The 19,431-nt window shown below is 40.3% G+C and overlaps 1 protein-coding gene across 1 annotated transcript in view; it reads left to right on the forward strand.

Annotated features, from left to right (window-relative positions):
* CDH8 (cadherin 8) overlaps window positions 1-19,431 on the forward strand; it is a 327,579-nt gene that overhangs the window by 15,545 nt on the left and 292,603 nt on the right.

Raw genomic sequence — 19,431 nt, forward strand, 5'->3', positions numbered from 1 at the left:
ATCCCACTTTTGGGATCTTACTGGTCTCTAGATCTTTAACAGTAGGCTTGTCACAGTTGTTGCTGCACTTAGCTGTACGTACTTTTGGCCAGATGGCTAGTTCATTTACCTCTTGGTTTCTTTAGGAATATGAATAATCCCACAGTAACAGATTTAAATGCAGACAAACTGCTTTTCTCTGGAAAGCTCATCCTCCCCACCTCTCCCACCCTTCCCATCTATTATATCATAGCTATAATAACACTTGTGTAATGCATACACAAATAAGCATTCTCATTCTCATTTCATAGAAAAAGTCTGCATGCCAAACCTCTCCTGTAGCTTACAGGACTTGGAAGATGTATGCATTTTTTACCACCTGGATTCCTAAGATGTTATTTTGTCCCATTTTATTCTGAGGCCGTGTATCTCCAATTGCAGGTAGATTTTTCTCCTTTTTTTTGTTGTGATTCATTTGTTGTTTCAGTTATTAACCTAGGATGGAGAAAGGTAGATTCTTGGAGTGGGTGCTTAGCAGTGCTTTGTACTTAGGGTCATTCAGTGACTGCAATAGGATATTGATTAATTCATTGTCAGGTGGAATCAAATGGATAGAATCAAAGTTTTGGTCTGGTGATGTGTGTGTTTGCGCAGGTGCATGTGCGTGTATGTGTTAGACTGGGTTTACGTTTGTTTTGCTGTTGGCAAGTTAGACAAGTGTTCCCTGTTCTGCTGATAGGCACTGCCTGATTTACACAGTCTCACTGTGGGTTGTTGAAGACTATACATGCTTTTTTCCTCAGAATTATTCATAAACTTCTGTTAATTTGGGCACATACCATCATTGTAGGTAGAATTCCAATTATGAGCCTGCCAAGCACTGATTTTCCTGATAAGTCAGATTCAGAAGTGAATCATGCCAATACTATGTGTTTCCGAAATGCAGTGATTAAAAAAAAAATTTAAATATTGAGCTTCAAGACTTGGTGTCCCACTGGAAACTTCTGATCCCATTTGTGCTTGCACCTCATTGTCTTGCAAAGCAGACTGAGCCTCCCCAAGGATTATGCTTTTTCACTTCAGGTAGTTTCACTTGGGCAAGGGAAATCCGGAGAAGGTGGTGTCAGGAATCATTCGGAGAACACGTATTATTGAGGCAAACACATTTTTAGGTGGATAGGGGCCTGTTGATGAACAAACCAACAACCCCTGCCTTCACGGAATTTGCATTCTGGTCAATATTGTTTTGTATTGAGCATTATTATTAAAGCACTCTGTGGGCACAGTCCTGATTGATTCTAACAGTAGCTCCCTCCCCCTCCACATGTATACATATACGTGTTTATGTGTGCATATATACACATATACAAACAATATATGAATAAAACACATCTACGCTCTTTTCTTTGTCAAAATACAAAAATGATTTTTTTGTATGCCTGATGCACACTCAGGTAGCAGAACTGACTGGAGGCTATTTATAGTCGTAATGCATCCCATTACTGTGACTTCATATATTTCCCTGCAGAAATGTTAATGTGTTTGATTAGAGGCTACTGCCCCAGACTCTGCTGAAGGTTTTACTTACTATACAGTTTATCTACCTTAAAACGTTTCTAAATGTGAAAAGTTCTCATTTGCAAAACATCTGGCCCAGTGGGTTTTGCACAGGGGCTTCTTGACTAGATTATCTGTCTCTCTCTCTCTCTCTTTTTTATTTTGTTGAGTGCAGAAATTGAGACTTGGATTAATAAAGCAAACCAAGATCGTAGCACTAGTAAATGATCTGAATCTGAATCAAGTTGGGGATTCCCAAGGCCGTAATTTTATCCACTGGATCCGATTACAGTTTAGTGACTAGTTACCGTGTATTTAAACCATAATTTGCACTTAAGAATTATTGAGTATAGAATGCAGAGTTCTTAAATTCTTACTTTCTGGATATTCAGACTTCTTATCCAGCCCTCCTACAAGGCATTTTCATGCCGTATGAAATTCTGGATATATAATACATGTACACATACATAATTGATGGATATTTTCTGCCTGTTTTCTGTTAGTTAACTCTATGGAGGTCTATCACACTGTTGATGTCTTGTGTAATATAAACAAACAAACTTGCTATCCCCAGAAGAACTTTCCATTTTTACCTGAATATAAAAAGTAATTAAATTGGGATTTGTTTTGGAGTCAGGATCTAATGACTAATTTTACCTCCATTGTTTAAATGTAGCAATAGAGAGAAAGGCAAACAATGCAGTGTTTACTATCCTTTTGTGACGTAATAGTACAGGAGAGGAGAAGGAAATGGCAACCCACTCCAGTATTCTTGCCTGGAGAATGCCTTGGACAGAGGAGCCTGATGGGCTGCTGTTCATAGGGTCACACAGAGTCAGACACGACTGAGATGACTTAGCATGTATGCATGCATTGGAGAAGGAAATGGCAATCCACTCCAGTGTTCTTGCCTGGAGAATCCCATGGACAGAGGAGCCTGGTGGGCTGCCATCTATGGGGTCTCATAGAGTCAGACATGACTGAAGTGACTTAGCAACAGCAGCAGCAGTACTTGAGAAATTCATGCTTCTTTCAAGGACAGAAATGTTGCTAGTAAACCCTAGGCTTTTTTTTTTTTTTCTTCTGGCAGTGTTGCACAGCATGTGGGATCTTAGTTCCCTGACCAGGGATCAAACCTGCACCCTCTGCATCGGAAGCACAAAGTCTCAACCACTGGATTGCCAGGGAAGTCCCGAACCCTAGGATTTTGAAATGGCCAAGATGATTCTGATCCTTGATGAACTCCTCTTTCTCTGATCCTGGGCACGGCCAGTTCCTAAACGACTGTTCAATCGGAGTTAATCCTCTTTTCTGAAGAAATTTTCCTGCAAATATTTCCAGTCATGTATATTTCCCCCTTAAAGAAAATTGCTCCTGAGTTATTATGGCTTAGCCTTTGAGGGACTTAGGTTGTAGCAGAGTCTAAAAATGCATTTCAGGTGACTGCTGCAGGTGATGAGGCAGGCTGAGTGTGGGGATGATCCGTATCGGGGTGCCCACCGGCGCTTTATACCGTTTCATCTCTGTGAATGCTCTTCCACGTCTGTCTGTGAACGCTCTTCCACGTCTGACTCTGAACCGCTTCATTGCTGAGCTTCTCCCCAGGAACTGGCTGAGAAGCACTAGTTACTCAGGAGCATACCTGCTCTTTAAAAGGCCCTCCTGCGAGTCACCGTAGTGGGAGCCTCGGGCTTGGCAGAATGAGTTCAAGCTCAAGGGCAGAGTCAGTGTTTGAGTGATTGGCTCTTCAGAGTTTCACATACACCCTCGCATCCTTCATTTCTGTTTTTACTCTATTGATAGGCAGCTGGATGCAGAGAAAAAACTGTCTTAGAGCTGGACTCTGCGGAGGTTTGAGTATTGGCTTTGCCACTTTCTGGATATTTACCCTAGGAAATAACCAAGCTCCTCAAGCGTTAGCCAGATAAGGTAAATACAAGTAGATAAGAACGACTAAAATAAGGCAGGCATAGTGCCTATACGTATTGTAGTCATGATTGTATTCTTAAGTGTGTTCGTGTGTGTGTGTGTGTGTGTAGTTGGAGTGATGGACAAAGAAACTAGAACGACATCACTAGGTGAGCACAGGAGTCTGGGAGCCTAATGAGGGGCCCTTTCAATGAGCCCAGGTTGCTTAGGATGAAGATGAGGGTTGATATTTCCATGTGTCTTGAAGGGTAACTATCATTTAGCTTAGTGGTGTGGGCTGGAGTAGGAAGTTAGGAGCCCCTGCCGTGTGGAAAGGTTTATTCGATATCATGGGAATAGGGTGGGATGACTGAGTGTCCCCTCGATCAGAAGCAGCATAAGTCTGCATATGTTCCATTGAATTAAAAAGAAGTTGAATTTTGTATTCTTATAAAGCCTTCTCTGCCCCATTTTGTCTAAAATAGAACTGTTCCATCTCTGATATTTCAACCCGTTTGACTATGCTTTATTTTTATTCCTTCCTGAAGACCACTATCTCACATCACCATACTTTACCTTGCTTCTGGTTTGTCACCTACTAGAATGCAAGTTCTACAAAGAAAAGGATTTTGTCTTCTTTGTTCTTTACTGAATATCCCCAGAACCTGGGACTCTGCCTGCATATGAGGAGAGCTCGTAAATATTTTGCATGAATAAGTGAATGAATAATTCACCTAAAAATGGAGGAATTTATAAAATAAGATAAATCAGCTTTTATATCAATAGTATTTTTCAATTAGGAGACAGTACATTGCTTTTGTGTTCTCCACTCCTGTTGGGATTTTAGGGACTTGCTAGGTAGTTTAAACATTGTTTCTAGGCATTGATCTTAAAAGTCTTTCTTTGAAATAGTAATAGTGATAAGAATCCTTGGTGGTTTGGTGGTAAATAATCCACCTGCCATTTCAGGACACATGGGTTCGATCCCTGGGTTGGGAAGATCCCCTGGAGTAGGAAATGGCAACCCACTCCAGTATTCTTGTCTGGGAAATCCCATGGACATAGGAGCCTGGCGGGCTGCACTTCGTGGTGTCGCAAAGGGTTGGAAATAACTTAGCAACTAAAAAATAACAACAACAAATTTGTTAAAACAAGTCTTTTTATGAAGACTGCAGATTCTTCTCTTTGGAGGTTGTCCCCTTAGCCATAGCATGAAGCAGTGCAGCCTGGAAATTCCATTATCTTCCAATTCATCTAGAAACTTATGTCACAAACTAGACCAAAAATCTTTCTGAATATCTGAAAAGCAAATAACAGCCAAAGAGCCTCCACTCCTGCCTCCAGCTCTCTGTGGAGCAAGGTAGTTCAGAGCCTGTTGGTATATACATAAATACTTTGACTTCTATATTGCCCAGAACCTCCTTTGTTGACTTTCTCTGCCAGTTCTGGAAGAGAATACTGTGGTACACCCTTCACTCTATATTTTTATTTTCTCTGGTCTTAGAAAAGAAAGATGGAAAACCCATGGTAGTTTTTCATAATTCTTGTAACTGAGACAAAAATATCATCCTTGGGGTGAAATGTGCATGGATTCTTTGAGCTGGGCTGTTTGATGCCATCCTGAAAGCTCTTGCCTGTGAGTCAGGAGGGTGATTGATCAGATCATTCCACAAATATTTATTGAGCAGCTACCATCTCCTAAGTGTTCTTGTCTATGGAATCTTAACCCTGAGCAAACATAGATCCATGCCCTCTATCAGAATGGGCTACTTGGGGGAGACAGATGTTAAGAAAACAATCACAAAAACATATGTCAGGTTAAAACTGAGGTCAGTACTCTGGTGTGGAAGCCCATACAGAGGAAGCTGTTTTGTTTGGTGGGATGATGGAAGCTTCCCTAAAGGTTGCCATAACCAGGAGAACCAGGGTGCAGAGCTGAGAAAGACAGCATTGACACAGAAGACATAGTATATGGACAAGGCCATTTAAGGAGCTGAGACTGGGTCTGGGGAACTGGAAGACAGAGAGCTTGTGTTGAGAGCTTTGGAATTAGGTAGAAAGATGAGCAAGAATCTCTTGGAAATCTGGCTTCTGTCTTTTTCCCCATCTGCTCTAAAGGAGCTGGAAGAGAAAGTCACGCAACACTTCTCAGGTTCAGTTTCCTCACTTGTAATTTGTATAGTGGATTATGGAATTATATTTAAGTTACAAATCCCCAATGGAACAGGAAAAGAAAGCAATATAAAAACTGTGTGCAACATCTATTGATTTTTGGCCCAAGTTCCTTGAGCTCTTGCTCTGTGGTTCTGTGATCCACTGTTCCTCAGACTGCTTTATTTTTGGGGAAAAAAAATACGGTTTGCTTTCCAGGTGGTCAGAGATCTCTCCTAAATCTTCTTTCTTACATAAACTCCTCAGCTCTCTTTCTTCCCTTTTCCCCTCCTACCTGGATTTCTGAGCAACTCCTTATTTGGGTATAACTCCCATTGGTGATGCCACGTCTATTTATAATTCTCTCCCTCCAAGGCACTGACTCATTTTCTCTCTTTAAAATTGACCTTCTAACCTTCCCTCTTCACCGTAACTTGGAAATCATTTGGGTGGTGCTTAGTATGAAGGACACGGGATGCCAAATAATTACACTGTTTTACAGTTTACGGTGTCAGCGGCTAGCGAGAAAATTGCACTTGACGTGCCATTATTTTTGCTGGCCGTTTGCATGTTAAGAGCACTGGGTTGCGCAGCCGCAGCCAAATTGTATCTTCGGCCTTGCGAGAACAATTCACTGTCAGTTTTGTGAAGCTCCCGCCTACTCAGATAGAGCCTTGTGCACCAGTAATTTGGCAGGAATGCAAGTCAGCATCGCACGTCTCAATCTGGCCAAACAACAAGGGTTGTCTGCCTTTTGCCCAATGTCCCGACTTACAAATAACAGGCATCCCAGGGCTGTTGGAAATCTTTTGGTGCTGATATAAAAAAACTAGAGTAGTATTCGTCATGTATGTTAGCAGAAACCCTCAACACGCACACATGCACACACATATACATGCATACACACATGTGCACAGTCTATTAGCTGACTTTCTACATGAGTAAAATCCCAAATCATCTCCTCATTCTTCCTCTTGGTAGCCCCCAGACTTTCACTCTATGTTCTTTTCTTTCTTTTCCACTTCTGCTACAAAAGTAGCTGGAGGGAAAAGTCACACAGCCTCTCTTGGGCACAGCAAATTGTATCTTTGTTCCTTACCACGGGGCCAGGTAAGAGTGTGTACAGTCTGCTTGTCTCTATAGATGTCTTGAAAAATAAATTCATGCAGGCTTCTTACAAGAAGAGTCTTGTACATTTTATTGGTCCTCTTTAAGAGTTTCCACATTGAGACACATACTTTTCCCACTTGAAGCAAAATACTAGTAAGTCTATGTTTATGGCTGAAAAACCCAGATTAAGTAACCCTATTTTATGAATAAATAGCATCGAGGTAGTCAATGTGGAAAAAAAAAAAAAGAAAGCAAACAGAGAATTGATACCTACCACTAATGTAAGGCCAAAGCTCAGAGCGAGGAATTGGGCAGATATAGAGGCTGCACATTTGGGAAGGCTTTCCTTGTGTATTTACACAGCAGAGTAATATGAATCATCCCCAAATGGTTAAAATGTAGAACATGGGAACATAATTGCAACTGAGTAAATATCAGAAGCAAGATGTAAAATGTGTAGAGAATATAATTAAAAATATATGTGTGATATGAATAGAGTACCTGTATCTAATAGAGCAGGATATCTAATATATAATAATACATATATTAATAATAAGATATTAATAATTATATTAAATTAAAATAATTATAATATTAATTAATCATATCTAATACATAGCTATTATTATATGTATGGGTACATAAAATAATATAATCAAACATTAGCAAAAAAGTCAATTTCTATGTACCTCTTAGTCTGATCAACCATATTCAACAGTTTTCATACAAAGTCCAATACTTTTGATTTTAAAACCTAGTGTAAGGAAAATCCTAATTCTATCTATAATCATCACCCATTGTTTCTGATATAAAAACTTGCCTAATTGAAAATAGCATGATTATAAAAATCACAAATGTATGATTCTATTTAATGAGTAAATAATAATCATGTAATCTAGATAGCATATTCAAAAGCAGAGACATTACTTTGCCAACAAAGGTCCATCTAGTCAAGGCTATGGTTTTTCCAGCAGTCTTGTATGGATGTGAAAGTTGGACTGCAAAGAAAGCTGAGCACCGAAGAATTCATGCTTTTGAACTATGGTGTTAGAGAAGACTCTTGAGAGTCCCTTGGACTGCAAGGAGATTCAACCAATCCATTCTAAAGGAGATCAGTCCTGAGTGTTCATTGGAAGGACTGATGCTAAAGCTGAAACTCCAGTACTTTGGCCACCTCATGGGAAGAGTTAACTCACTGGAAAAGACTCTAATGCTGGGAAGGATTGGGGGCAGGAGGAGAAAGGGACGACAGAGGATAAGATGGCTGGATCACTGACTCGATGGACAAGAGTTTAGGTGAACTCTGGGAGTTGGTGATGGACAGGGAAGCCTGGCATGCTGCAATTCATGGGGTTGCAAAGAGTCAAACACGACTGAGCGACTGAACTGAACTAAACTGAACCTATTAAAAACAAAATGGATTAATTCCTGACATAAATTCATATTAATGACTATGTTAGTCGCTGAGTCATGTCTGACTCTTTGTACCCGCCCCGGACTAAAGTCCACCAGGCTCTTCTGCCCATGGAATTCTCCAGGCAAGAATACTGGAGTGGGTTGCCATTCCCTTCTCTAGGAGATCTTCCCAACCCAGGGATTGAACTCAGGTCTCTTTACATTACAGGGGTATTCTTTACTGTCTGAATCAGCAGGGAAGCCCCTTTAATAACTGTACCACAAATCAATAAAGGGAAATATACCAATATACTAAAATTTTTTTTCTTCAGTACATGTGGTTGGATTATCTTTTTCTTTTTTTAATTTTCCTGTATTTTATTTTGTAAGCTATTATTACATTTTAAAACATAGTAAAATGAGAGAAAAACAAATGACAGTGTTATATTGCTCAGTTTTTTTAAAAAAAACAATGCCATCTATTCATAGTAAATTCTTGGGGACCATGATTTAATGTGAAACTCATTTGGTAAATAGAATCTTTTTTTTTTTCTCTAAACCATACCTTATTCAACCCTTGGAAATTCAATCTCATTGATTTATAAATTAAAGTGCCAGCAATATTTAATCATTTTATGAAATGATAGAGAAGGAACAGCCTAGCTGTCCTGCTAAATGCATGTTAAATAAGTTTCATTTCCCTGGAACAGACCACATATTAATGAAAAATGAAGATTTTGGATTTGGCCTTCAAATGGAAAACTATCTTATGAAGCTTTTGTATTTGACCTCGAAGGTGGAAACTATCTTTGGAGTTTTTAAGTAAGCCTCCATGTTGCTTGTAACCTTTCAATAAATGAGAATAGCCTAGAAATGTTATTTAATATACTAGGTTATTTAAGAAAAATAAGAGTTTTATAGGATTTATAGAATCTCATTTGGCTTGGCCAGACATGTTTTCTACATAGCAATTTCTTTAACATTTCAGCATTTTTCATCTGCATATATTATTTCCATTATAGTTAACTTAAATTCACCCCTTACATGTGTATGTTCATGCGAAATGCTTGGCTGGATGAAGCACAAGCTGTAATCAAGATTTTTGGGAAAAATATCAATAACCTCAGATACGTAGATGACACCACCCTTATGGCAGAAAGTGAAGAGGCTCTAACGAGCCTCTTGATGAAGGTGAAAAAGGAGAGTGAAAAAGCTGGCTTAAAACTCAAAATTCAAAAAACTAAGATCATGGCATCAGTCCTGTCACTTCATGGCAAATAGAGGGTAAAACAGTGGAAACAGTGAGAGACTTTATTTTTGGGGGCTCCAAAATCACTGCAGATGGTGACTGTAGCCATGAAATTAAAAGACACTTGCTCCTTGGAAGAAAAGCTATGGCAAACCTAGTCAGTGTATTAAGCAGAGACATCATTTTGCCGACAAAGTCTGTATAGTCAAAGCTATAGTTTTTCCAGTAGTCAGGTCTGGATGTGAGAATCGGACCTTATAGAAAGCTGAGTGCCAGAGAATAGATGCTTTCAAACTGTGGTGCTGGAGAAGACTCTTGAGAGTCTCTTGGGCTACAAGGAGATCAAACCAGTCTATCCTAAAGGAAATCAACCCTGAATATTCATTGGAAGGACTGATGCTGAAGCTGAAGCTCCAACACTCTGGCCACCTGATGAAAAGGGCCTACTCATAGGAAAGCCTCTGATGCTGGGAAAGATTGAAGGCAGGAGGAGAAGGGGACAGCAGAAGATGAGATGGTTGGATGACATCACTGACTGAATGGACATGAGTCTGAGCAAACTCTGGGAGATGGTGAAGGACAGGGAAGCCCAGCATGCTGCAGTCCATGGGTTGCAGAGTTGGACACAACTGAGTGACTGAACAACAACACACACACACAGACACACTCACTCCTTGGCATAATTTGATTATGCATATTCCTGTTCCTAACTAAGTCCTTGAATATTTTGAAATATATCAGTATGACACTGCTGTCAATATTCAAAGATCTGACTAGTTCATTAAAGTAGGGATATGCTTTCTCATCAGCACCAGCTGCCTCACTCACATTTCAAAGCATTTAGAACTCTTTTTAGACATCATAACTAGGAGAGCTAAGGCATACTCCATTCTGCTTAGTCAAAGTGAGGGTCTGCTGATCAACAGCAGCATCTTCACCTGAGAGCTCCTTTGAAATGTAGAGTTTCATTCTTACTGAATCAGAATCTGCCTTTTCACAATAAACCCCGGGGAACTCATACACCCAAGAAAGCATTAAAATGAAAACTTCTTTTTGAAGAAATCAATCCATCATCAATCAATCAATCCAGGGACAGTGCAAGTCATGGTTTTTGCTGTCTGTAGACAGAGTACATTTTGAATACAGCTCAATCAAAGAAAAGTCTTGGAAGTGGTATTGGCAAGAGCTGAAGGCAAGGTTGTGGGTAGAAGCCTCAATCTTATGTGGTAGGTGTTGAACACAGCAGGCTATAACATCAGTTTGCAGATGGGACTCCACTGTACTGCAGGTGATAGCAGAGGAGGTTACTGCCTGTGGAACCCCCTATTCCGCCAAGCTGGATTAGTTAAGAGGAACTTTCTCCTGTTCAGATGTGTGGACTCCTTTTTTCTCCTGCGTCTATTTACCACAATGTGGTAGATGTGCTCTGAAATCTGCAAGAGTATCAAATGTCACAAATGTCACTGGGATTCCATGGGACACAATAGTAGAATCCAAATGAACCAGAAGGGCTGAGGAATATTGGGGGAACAGCAGGGAATAAAATACTGAATACCTATCTCTGTTTCTCTCTAATCTTAAAAAAATAATCTGGCTGTGTTGCATAGATTTTTTTTTTCCTTAAATGTATAGTTGAGATTGGAACTTGATGACATTGGCCAGAGGCATCTTAATTCTATTAAATGCAATGGCACCCCACTCCAGTACTCTTGCCTGGAAAATCCCATGGACGGAAGAGCCTGGTAGGCTGCAGTCCATGGAGTTGCTAAGAGTCGGACTTCACTTTCACTTTTCACTTTTCACTTTCATGCATTGGAGAAGGAAATGGCAACCCACTCCAGTATTCTTGCCTAGAGAATCCCAGGGATTGGGGAGCCTGGTGGGCTGCTGTCTCTGGGGTCGCACAGAGTCGGACACGACTGGAGCGACTTAGCAGCAGTAGCAGCAGCAGCAGACACTTTATGGGGCTTCCCTGGTGGCTCAGAGGTTAAAGCGTCTGCCTGCAATGTGGGAGACCTGGGTTCGATCCCTGGGTCGGGAAGATCCCCTGGAGAAGGAAATGGCAACCCACTCCAGTATTCTTGCCTGGAGAATCTCATGGACAGAGGAGCCTGGTAGGCTACAGTCCACAGGGTCGCAAAGAGTCAGACACGACTGAGTGACTTAACTTTATGAAGTTTTCTCGTTCAGTCCTCATGGCAACCACCTGATGAAGCTACCATTATTTCCATGTCCAGATCTGGAGAGAGTCACTGAAGGGAAGAGTCATTTGCATTAGAGTTTACCAAGTTAGACAAATAGTGTACAAGTGATAAAGCCAGGAATCAGACCTGGGCATGGTGATCTTAGAACTTGTTTCTGTAATCTTAGAAACACATTGTCACATTTTAACCTCATAGAGGAGGGGCTCGATGTGCTAGGCTGCCACCCCAATTGGCAGATGAGAAAAGTGAGGCTCTCTGGGGTTAATCAAGGTACCGTCTCAAGACTAGATGTAAAATGTTTGTTCTTTGTTGTTTAGTCGCTAAGTAGTGCCTGACTGTTTTGTGACTCCGAAGACTCTAGCCTGCTAGGCTCCACTGCCCATGGGATTTCCCAGGCAAGAATTTCCCCACTGAATCAGCCATGGGTTTACATGTGCTCTCCATCCTGACCCTCCCTCCCACCTCCCTCCCCATCCCATCTCTCAGGGTCATCCCAGTGCACCAGCCCTGAGCACTCTGCCTCATACATCAAACCTGGACTGGCGATCTGTTTCACATATAATAATATACATGTTTCAGTGCTAATCTCTCATGTGAACATATGGCAAAACCCACAATATTGTAAAGTAATTAGCCTCCAATTAAAATTAAAAATAACTCCCCACTGGAGTGGGTTGCCATCTCTTTCTCCAGGGGATCTTCCTGACTCAGGGATCAAACCCATGTCTCTTGCATTGGCAGGTGGGTTCTTTACCACTGAGCCACCTGGGAAGCCTGTTTAAAACATTTAGTAAGATATAAATACATATTTAGAGATTTCTATTCAATTGCAAAGCTGCTACACCTTTTTCTTTGCAAATATCTCTCTATGCATTGGAAGTAAGAGACAGGAGTGAATACAAACCGCTTGAGAAAAGGAAAAAAATATCCTTGAGGCTAATGCATGTGGTACCTCTGTTTTATTTCCTTTATGGAGAGAGAAACTGCCTCAGTCTGGGCCTAGGCAGGGGTGGTACCATGTACAAAGCGATTTGTGGGGTTTTCTCCAAATGTAGGGGACCAGCCCAGTATCTGTTTTTTTGGCTGTATCATTTACAGATACACATTTAAGGTGATCATGATGATAAAATAGGAGAAAAATGATGGAGGAGTAGTAGTAGGAGAAGAATAATTTTATTGAGCCTTTAAGACATCTTACTTTGTGCATTAAATATATTTAAAGATGTTGTTGTTTCCATTTTGCAGGTAAGACAATTGAGACATTGGAACTGAAGTGAATTCTCATTGGTTAGGTGACTATGGTGAAATGATTCTAGCTGTTTTCTGAGTTGGACAAAGTTCTTAAGTACTCCAGAGCTGTATCATTAAGTTAGTTCACTGAAAGCTTTGCCACAACTGGGCAATTTTCTGTGTGTGTGTTTGAACTGAGAATCACCAGAACAGTAGAAAGGAGAGTAGAATAGTTGAGTGGAATGGAAAAGAAAATCTTGCACACATAGATAGGAGCTAAAAGAAGATGGAAGAATTGTACCTCCCAGTTGCTTGAACTAATTGAGCTGAATAATTTAGTAACAATTCCCTCTGCACTTGGAAACTGAACTGGTGGACAGTACTACAGAGGGTCTAAGGGTGGGATCTATGATTTACTTAGCTCTCTTCAGTGACCTCCCTGCTCTCCATTTGCCTTTTGCAGCTCTAAGAGTCTTTTTCCAAATGAACCTGTGCTTCTCTGTTTCATCTCTTCCTTGCTAGCTCTTATCACAGTGACCTTCCTCTGGACACTTCTGGTCATATCCTTTGCTACGGGTACACTTTGACCACTGAGAATAACCCCCTCATGCCTTTAGTAGATTCTGTGAGGAAAAGTAATTTGCTGAAAGGGCAAACATGGCTACTAAAAATGACCAAATCCTGTAACTCCTCCAAACAAAGCCAGACTCCCCAGCCAGTCAAAGGCTTTATTTAGAATGTGGCAGGTTTATTTATAGTGGAGTTTTCTTTGCTTTTATTTTTTTATGTGCTTCTGGGAATCCAAAAGTATAAATGAATTTCTCATTGCAGTTGCCTTTTGTATGCGTGTGTGTGTGTGTGTGTGTGTGTCTGCAGGCATGTGCAGTGTTCTGTTATTTTTTCTCTTACAGCAGTGTTACTTTAGCAGGGCTCATGCTCTGACTATGACCCTGATTTTGCAGGGACATTTGTAATCAGCCTTGTGAAGTCTTTTCAGGAATCATTAGACATTTCCAAAGGTTGGTCCTATTGATTACAGCTTCTGTTGTCATCTTCTCCTCTGCCTTAGATTCATGCTGTAAACATCTCAGTTTTTTTTTTTTAATAGCTGAAACCAAATTCCACATCCAAACCAAACTATTGGGAATGCATTTCAGTGTTCTTAGTTTTCCCTTCATCTCATGAGTGGAAGGAAAGATACAAGTTGCAGTGAAAAGACCAAATAAGAAACACTGAGCACACTCTCCCTTAACACATAGGTACAGACACACACAGAATCAGGTGATTAGACAGAGTCAATGAGATGCAAAGAACAGGACCAAGCAGCAAATGGGCAGTAAGAGAGAAAGCCTCAATTATAGACAGAAAGTTATGTAACTGTTACAACATAAGAGAGGAGCCTACATACAGAAAACATATTCTGATAGACCGTGAGCGACTGTCACAGAAATAGAGAATCCAAAACCACGAGGAAGAAAAGTGAGACTTGGTGAGGATGAAGATTGAGAGAGGGAAAGAAGTAGGGAGGTGGAGATAGGAGGCCAGAGTGCAGAGAAATGCCAAATGGAGAGGATTTGGGGTCCACTGAGTGGTTTTCATTAGGCCGAGGCTAATTTCTTTCAGCCCCTGGACAGATGGGCTTATGCGTACTTTTATGGCACTTCTGATCACATGGGTCTGGTTCTTTGAAAATAAGCGCATTTCGATTCTGACGCATGACATTCGCTGAGTAACTGTGGCTGGCAGGACTGGGTCTGAAGTCAGAACAATTTGAATGAACCAGCGGACATGATGATCTTTCTTCTAAACTTTGCCTGAGACCCAATTTGTTTTTTAAAAGTATACACATTCTAGCATTGATGCTAGAGACTAAATCACGGGATTTTAACCTCAAATTAGCTATGGAACATAATTTAATAATGAGTCTTTAAGTGAAATCATCGTGTTATCCATACTAGGAATCATGGCAGTAGCTTATAAAACAAGTGGGAAAGAGGGAAAGGATTACCAGTAAGCCTTTGTACAATTTATATTTTCTAAAGCTCTTTATGGGGTCGCAAAGAGTCGGACACGACTGAGCGACTTTACTTACTTACTTACTTAAAGCTCTCTAAAGTTATGGAATGGGCTTTTAAAACATTGAAAGAAATATACTATTTTGTGAGAATTTATATTTCCAGTATATAAACACTTTAATTTTTGCAACTAATTTTATTTCATTATTTTTATGTTTAAAAAGTTATTGCTATTATTTTTGACCATGCGCACAGCACAGGGGCTCTTAGTTCCCAGACCAGGGGTTGAACCTGTGCCCCTTGCCTTGGAAGTTCAGAGTCATAACCACTGGACTGCCAGGGAAGTCCTGAGTAATTTTAAATAACCTAAAATGGCCATAGAGAAGGCTGAGGTGATTTTCTGTTTTTGTACTTTGCAAATATATTTGAATAATTATATGTTGAAAGTTGAAGATTACGTATAGGTCCGACCAAGGGAAGTAACACTTTCTAAATACCTAGTCCTCCCAGGATGTACAAAATCTTATTTAGCCTTAACTTGAACCTTGTGAGAGAGGGTACTGTTAACATCACCTTTATGCCTCCTTTAACAGATAAAGAATTTTAGGTTTGTAGAGATTTAGTCACTGTCCTGGAATGGCCAAGAAAGTGGGGAATGGGGAGTAGAATGCAGAACCAGCTGAATCCAAAATCTATGCTTCTTTCTGCCTACACTGCTCTGCCTCCTCTCTCACTTTATTTGGTTCTTCCATATGTTTCCTTGCGCATGGATATGTTCTTACAGAATAGGGGAAAAGTTCTTACTTTTACACAACACAATTAGCTCTTCCAAATATTTTTTCTTGATTATCCCAGCAACCCAGGGAGCCAAGAAGGATAACTGGGATGGTATTCGGCCCACGCTGGAAATGGTGCAAAGTGAAATCTCCGGCACTTTGTTCAGTGTTTGCTCTAATCATCACTCTGCCTGCTCATGGTCCTTTGAGAGGTTTGCCTTGTGGTGGGTGCTAAGTCACTTCAGTCATGTCCAGTTCTTTGCGACCCCATGGACTGTAACCTTCCAAGCTCCTCTGTCCCTGAGGATTCTTCAGGCAAGAATACTGGAGTGGGTTGCCATGCCCTCCTCCTGGGGATCTTCCTGACCCAGAGATCGAACCCACATCTCTTACATCTCGTTCATTAGCAGACGGGTTCTTTACCACTAGTGCCACCTGGGAAGCCCTTGCCTTATGGTAATTCCTCTCCATCAAGAAGTGTGTTAAGGTTACTACTGCAGCTCTAACTTGCACCACTGACTTAAGTAAGACTCGGACTCCTAAATCCTGCAGCCTGCCACTGCTGAGAGCTAGCAAAGGCCTGGGTGGGATATTTTAAAGGTATCCCATCCCACCACCTGGTTTATGTGGTCTCTTTTAAATCTAAGAATTGTGCTTTTTGCCTACTAACACTGCCAAATGCAGACTGAGAATGTGGATTCATCATAGTCATCCTCCCAGGAGATGCTACTGAATGAGGCTGTGAAAAGCCTGCACTGCCTTGTGACCCCTTAGCTTCACATTATCCAAGATTGTGTGTCTACAGCCTGGCATCCCAAGTTCCCAATGATGCGTAATCCAGGCTAAGAAACCATGAATGCAAGAAGAGAATTCCTTTGTTAACATTTGAGGAAGATCACTGCAGTCAAATCTTTTTTAAAAAATATTCACCAGGCTTCCATTTGGGTGGGACCAGGTCTATGCCACTTGGTAATCCAAGCCCTGGAATCCAATTTTATCTCATGACCTGGCAGAGAAACTTTGTTACATTTGCAGGGAAAATCAGTATTCCTGGAGACTGCTCCCTGAGATGTGATAAGGAAGGGAAAGTCTGTGTTTGAAGGCTCTTCTCTCCTGAGAGAACTTCTGAGGTATCTCAAGAAAGGATTCCCACTTTGGACTTGGAGACTTCCAAGAGCATTTGCAAATGCAGAATTGTCTGATTCTGTTGCTCTGTAAGCACCACACGGTTCTGATTTCTTCTTTTGAATTTTATTAAAGTGTCAGCACAAGGAAAACTCTTCTAACCCGGTCAGGGCAGGGGTTGAGTTTAGGTTCCATTCTGCCTCCCCTGAAAGCTAAGCATTAATGTGAAAGTGTTAGTCACTCAGTTGTGTCTGATGCTTTGTGATGCCATGGACTGTAGCCTGCCTGGCTCCTCTGTCCATGGGATTTTCCAGGCAAGAGTACTGGAGTGGGTTGCCATTCCCGTCTCTAGAGGACCTTTCCAGCCCAGGGATCGAACCAGGTCTCCTTCATTGCAGGGGGATTCTTTACCATCTAAGCCACCTATGCACATTTTCATTTGAACCTCCTTCCTGTTAAAGGACTTGCATTTTCTATTATACAGTTTACTATTTAAGGCATATTTTTGCAAGCAAACCAACTTTGTAAGGGGCATAGATTTGGGTTTACAGCTCTAGAATGGAAATAGCCTTGTATGAACAGAGAAACACACAACACAAAATTGGGAATAATGTTTAGTACAGATTTCTGAAACCATTAGCAAGTTTTCAATACAACCTGTATTCTTTTTTTGTTGTTATAACCACAATGGCTAGCCTGTTGTCCTATATTTATCCCCTATGATGAATAGCTTATTCGGTTCACCAAATCCCGCGTCACCTACACTGACCTCTCTTGGTCAAAAGTATAGACTCCTGGCATTTCCCTGGTGGTCCAATGGCTAAGACTCCATGCTCTCAATGCAGGGGGCCTAGGTTTGATAACCTGGTCAGGGGACTAGATTCCACATACTGTAACGAAGTGTTTGCATGGCACAACTAAAAAGATCCTACATGCTGCAACACAGATTGAAGATCAGAGGTGCCTCAACTAGGCCTGGCACAGCCAAATTAGTCAATAAAATGAATATGTAAAGAAAAGTACAGGCTCCTTACCTTTTAAATGACAACTGTGGTAGCCTAGAGTATTGTGGTAGGAGTTCCTCTCTGAAGTTAGACAAAGCTGGATTTTAAATCTTGTCAAAACAGCCATATACTGCAGCTTGTGACCTTGTGTGTCATTTAATCTTGTTGAACTTCAGTTTCCTCATCTAGAAAATTAGCTTGAAGGACTTATTTTCCTCTAGGATCCCCCAAACAATATGAAAGCTTCATTCACTTAGAGGGGACTAAATGATGTTGTAAATGTTGGTTCTGTTTTAAGTAGCCTGTACCTTGGACTTTACTTGTTAAAACTAGTTAAAATTTTCTTTTGATTGTTATTCCCTAGAAATTATGAGGCCCCTATGTTCCATGGCCATGCGTTACTCATCTAGAAGTTGACATGGATGACTTCAGGGCTCTCTAGGGCCCTCTGAAACCTAACATTCTGTTTCTATATAATTCTGAGTCATCTAACAAATATAACATTGAGTGTAAGGAAGGAGTAAATCTCATGGAATAGAAGGAGCTGGTGCTTGTTTAACATGAATGCTTTGTTTTCTGAAGGCGTAGAGGAAAGTACCTGCTTAATTGTGACTCTCTATTTGATATCAGGAAGAAGAAGAAAATTCAGAATCAAATGATGGATATCCACATTCCATATTGATGAGCACACATTTCCAGTGCTTCAAAATGTCACAGTACAAACACACTGCAAAAACCTGAAGGTCAAGTGGAAGGGTGGGCTGAAGACATTAACCAGCTTTCAGCTTCCACCACTTATTAAGGAGTGATGTTGAACATACTGAGTTCTGCTTTGATATAGACCACCCAAAGACCAACATTGGTTAGAGAGACTATTTTCTTTTGAGCTGATAGGAATAAAAATGATTCTCTGGGAAAAAAAAAATACAATCAGGCATTATGAAGTATTCTTGGCATATACATATAGAATCACCATCATCATAATAATATAAATTAAAATAAAATATTAAATTTATAATACCTGGTAAGGAGATTGCATGAAAAGAACATTATTAAAACATACTTGATAAAAGCTGTAACGTTGCAGTAACAGTGCTATTAAATTGCTTTTTTGTGTGTGGGCAAGTTTTTAAAAGAGCTTGATTTTCAAGTTCTTGAACAAGCAAAATACATTCTATTATTTTAGTATCTGAAATTCACTAAAATAGAAGCTAATCTTCAATGGCACACTTTATAAATATTGAAAAGAAGGAAACTTTAGATTCATAATTACTTATGCATTTTACACCACTTCCACTCATGCATACCACCAAAATCTCACACCTACTCAGATAAACAATTATTAACTTTCCTACTAATGGATAATTATGGTGCTGAATGTTTCTGATAAGTTTGTTTTTAGATACAGTGATAGTTAAATCTATTACCTAAGAGATGAGTTGTATTATCTTATAAGTTCAGCTCAGTTTTGTAACTAACTTTGTTTTTGTGAAAATGAGATGTTTTATAAGAAGTTCATCTTAGACTATATTGTATCACACGTATTACAGTTTCCATTCTGTAGTGCTCTCAGAGAAAATAGAAAATCTCATTATTAGTCATTTTGAACACTTTTGATAGTACTAGAATAAACACTATGGCCTATCTCATTTAATGTTCACAAAATCCTTATGAGGTCCATCCTGTAATACCTTTCAGTCTGTAGACATAAACAGACTTCATGAAGTT

The sequence above is a fragment of the Oryx dammah genome, unplaced genomic scaffold (assembly GCF_014754425.2).
Source record: "Oryx dammah isolate SB20612 unplaced genomic scaffold, SCBI_Odam_1.1 HiC_scaffold_13, whole genome shotgun sequence".
Classification (NCBI taxonomy): domain Eukaryota; kingdom Metazoa; phylum Chordata; class Mammalia; order Artiodactyla; family Bovidae; genus Oryx; species Oryx dammah.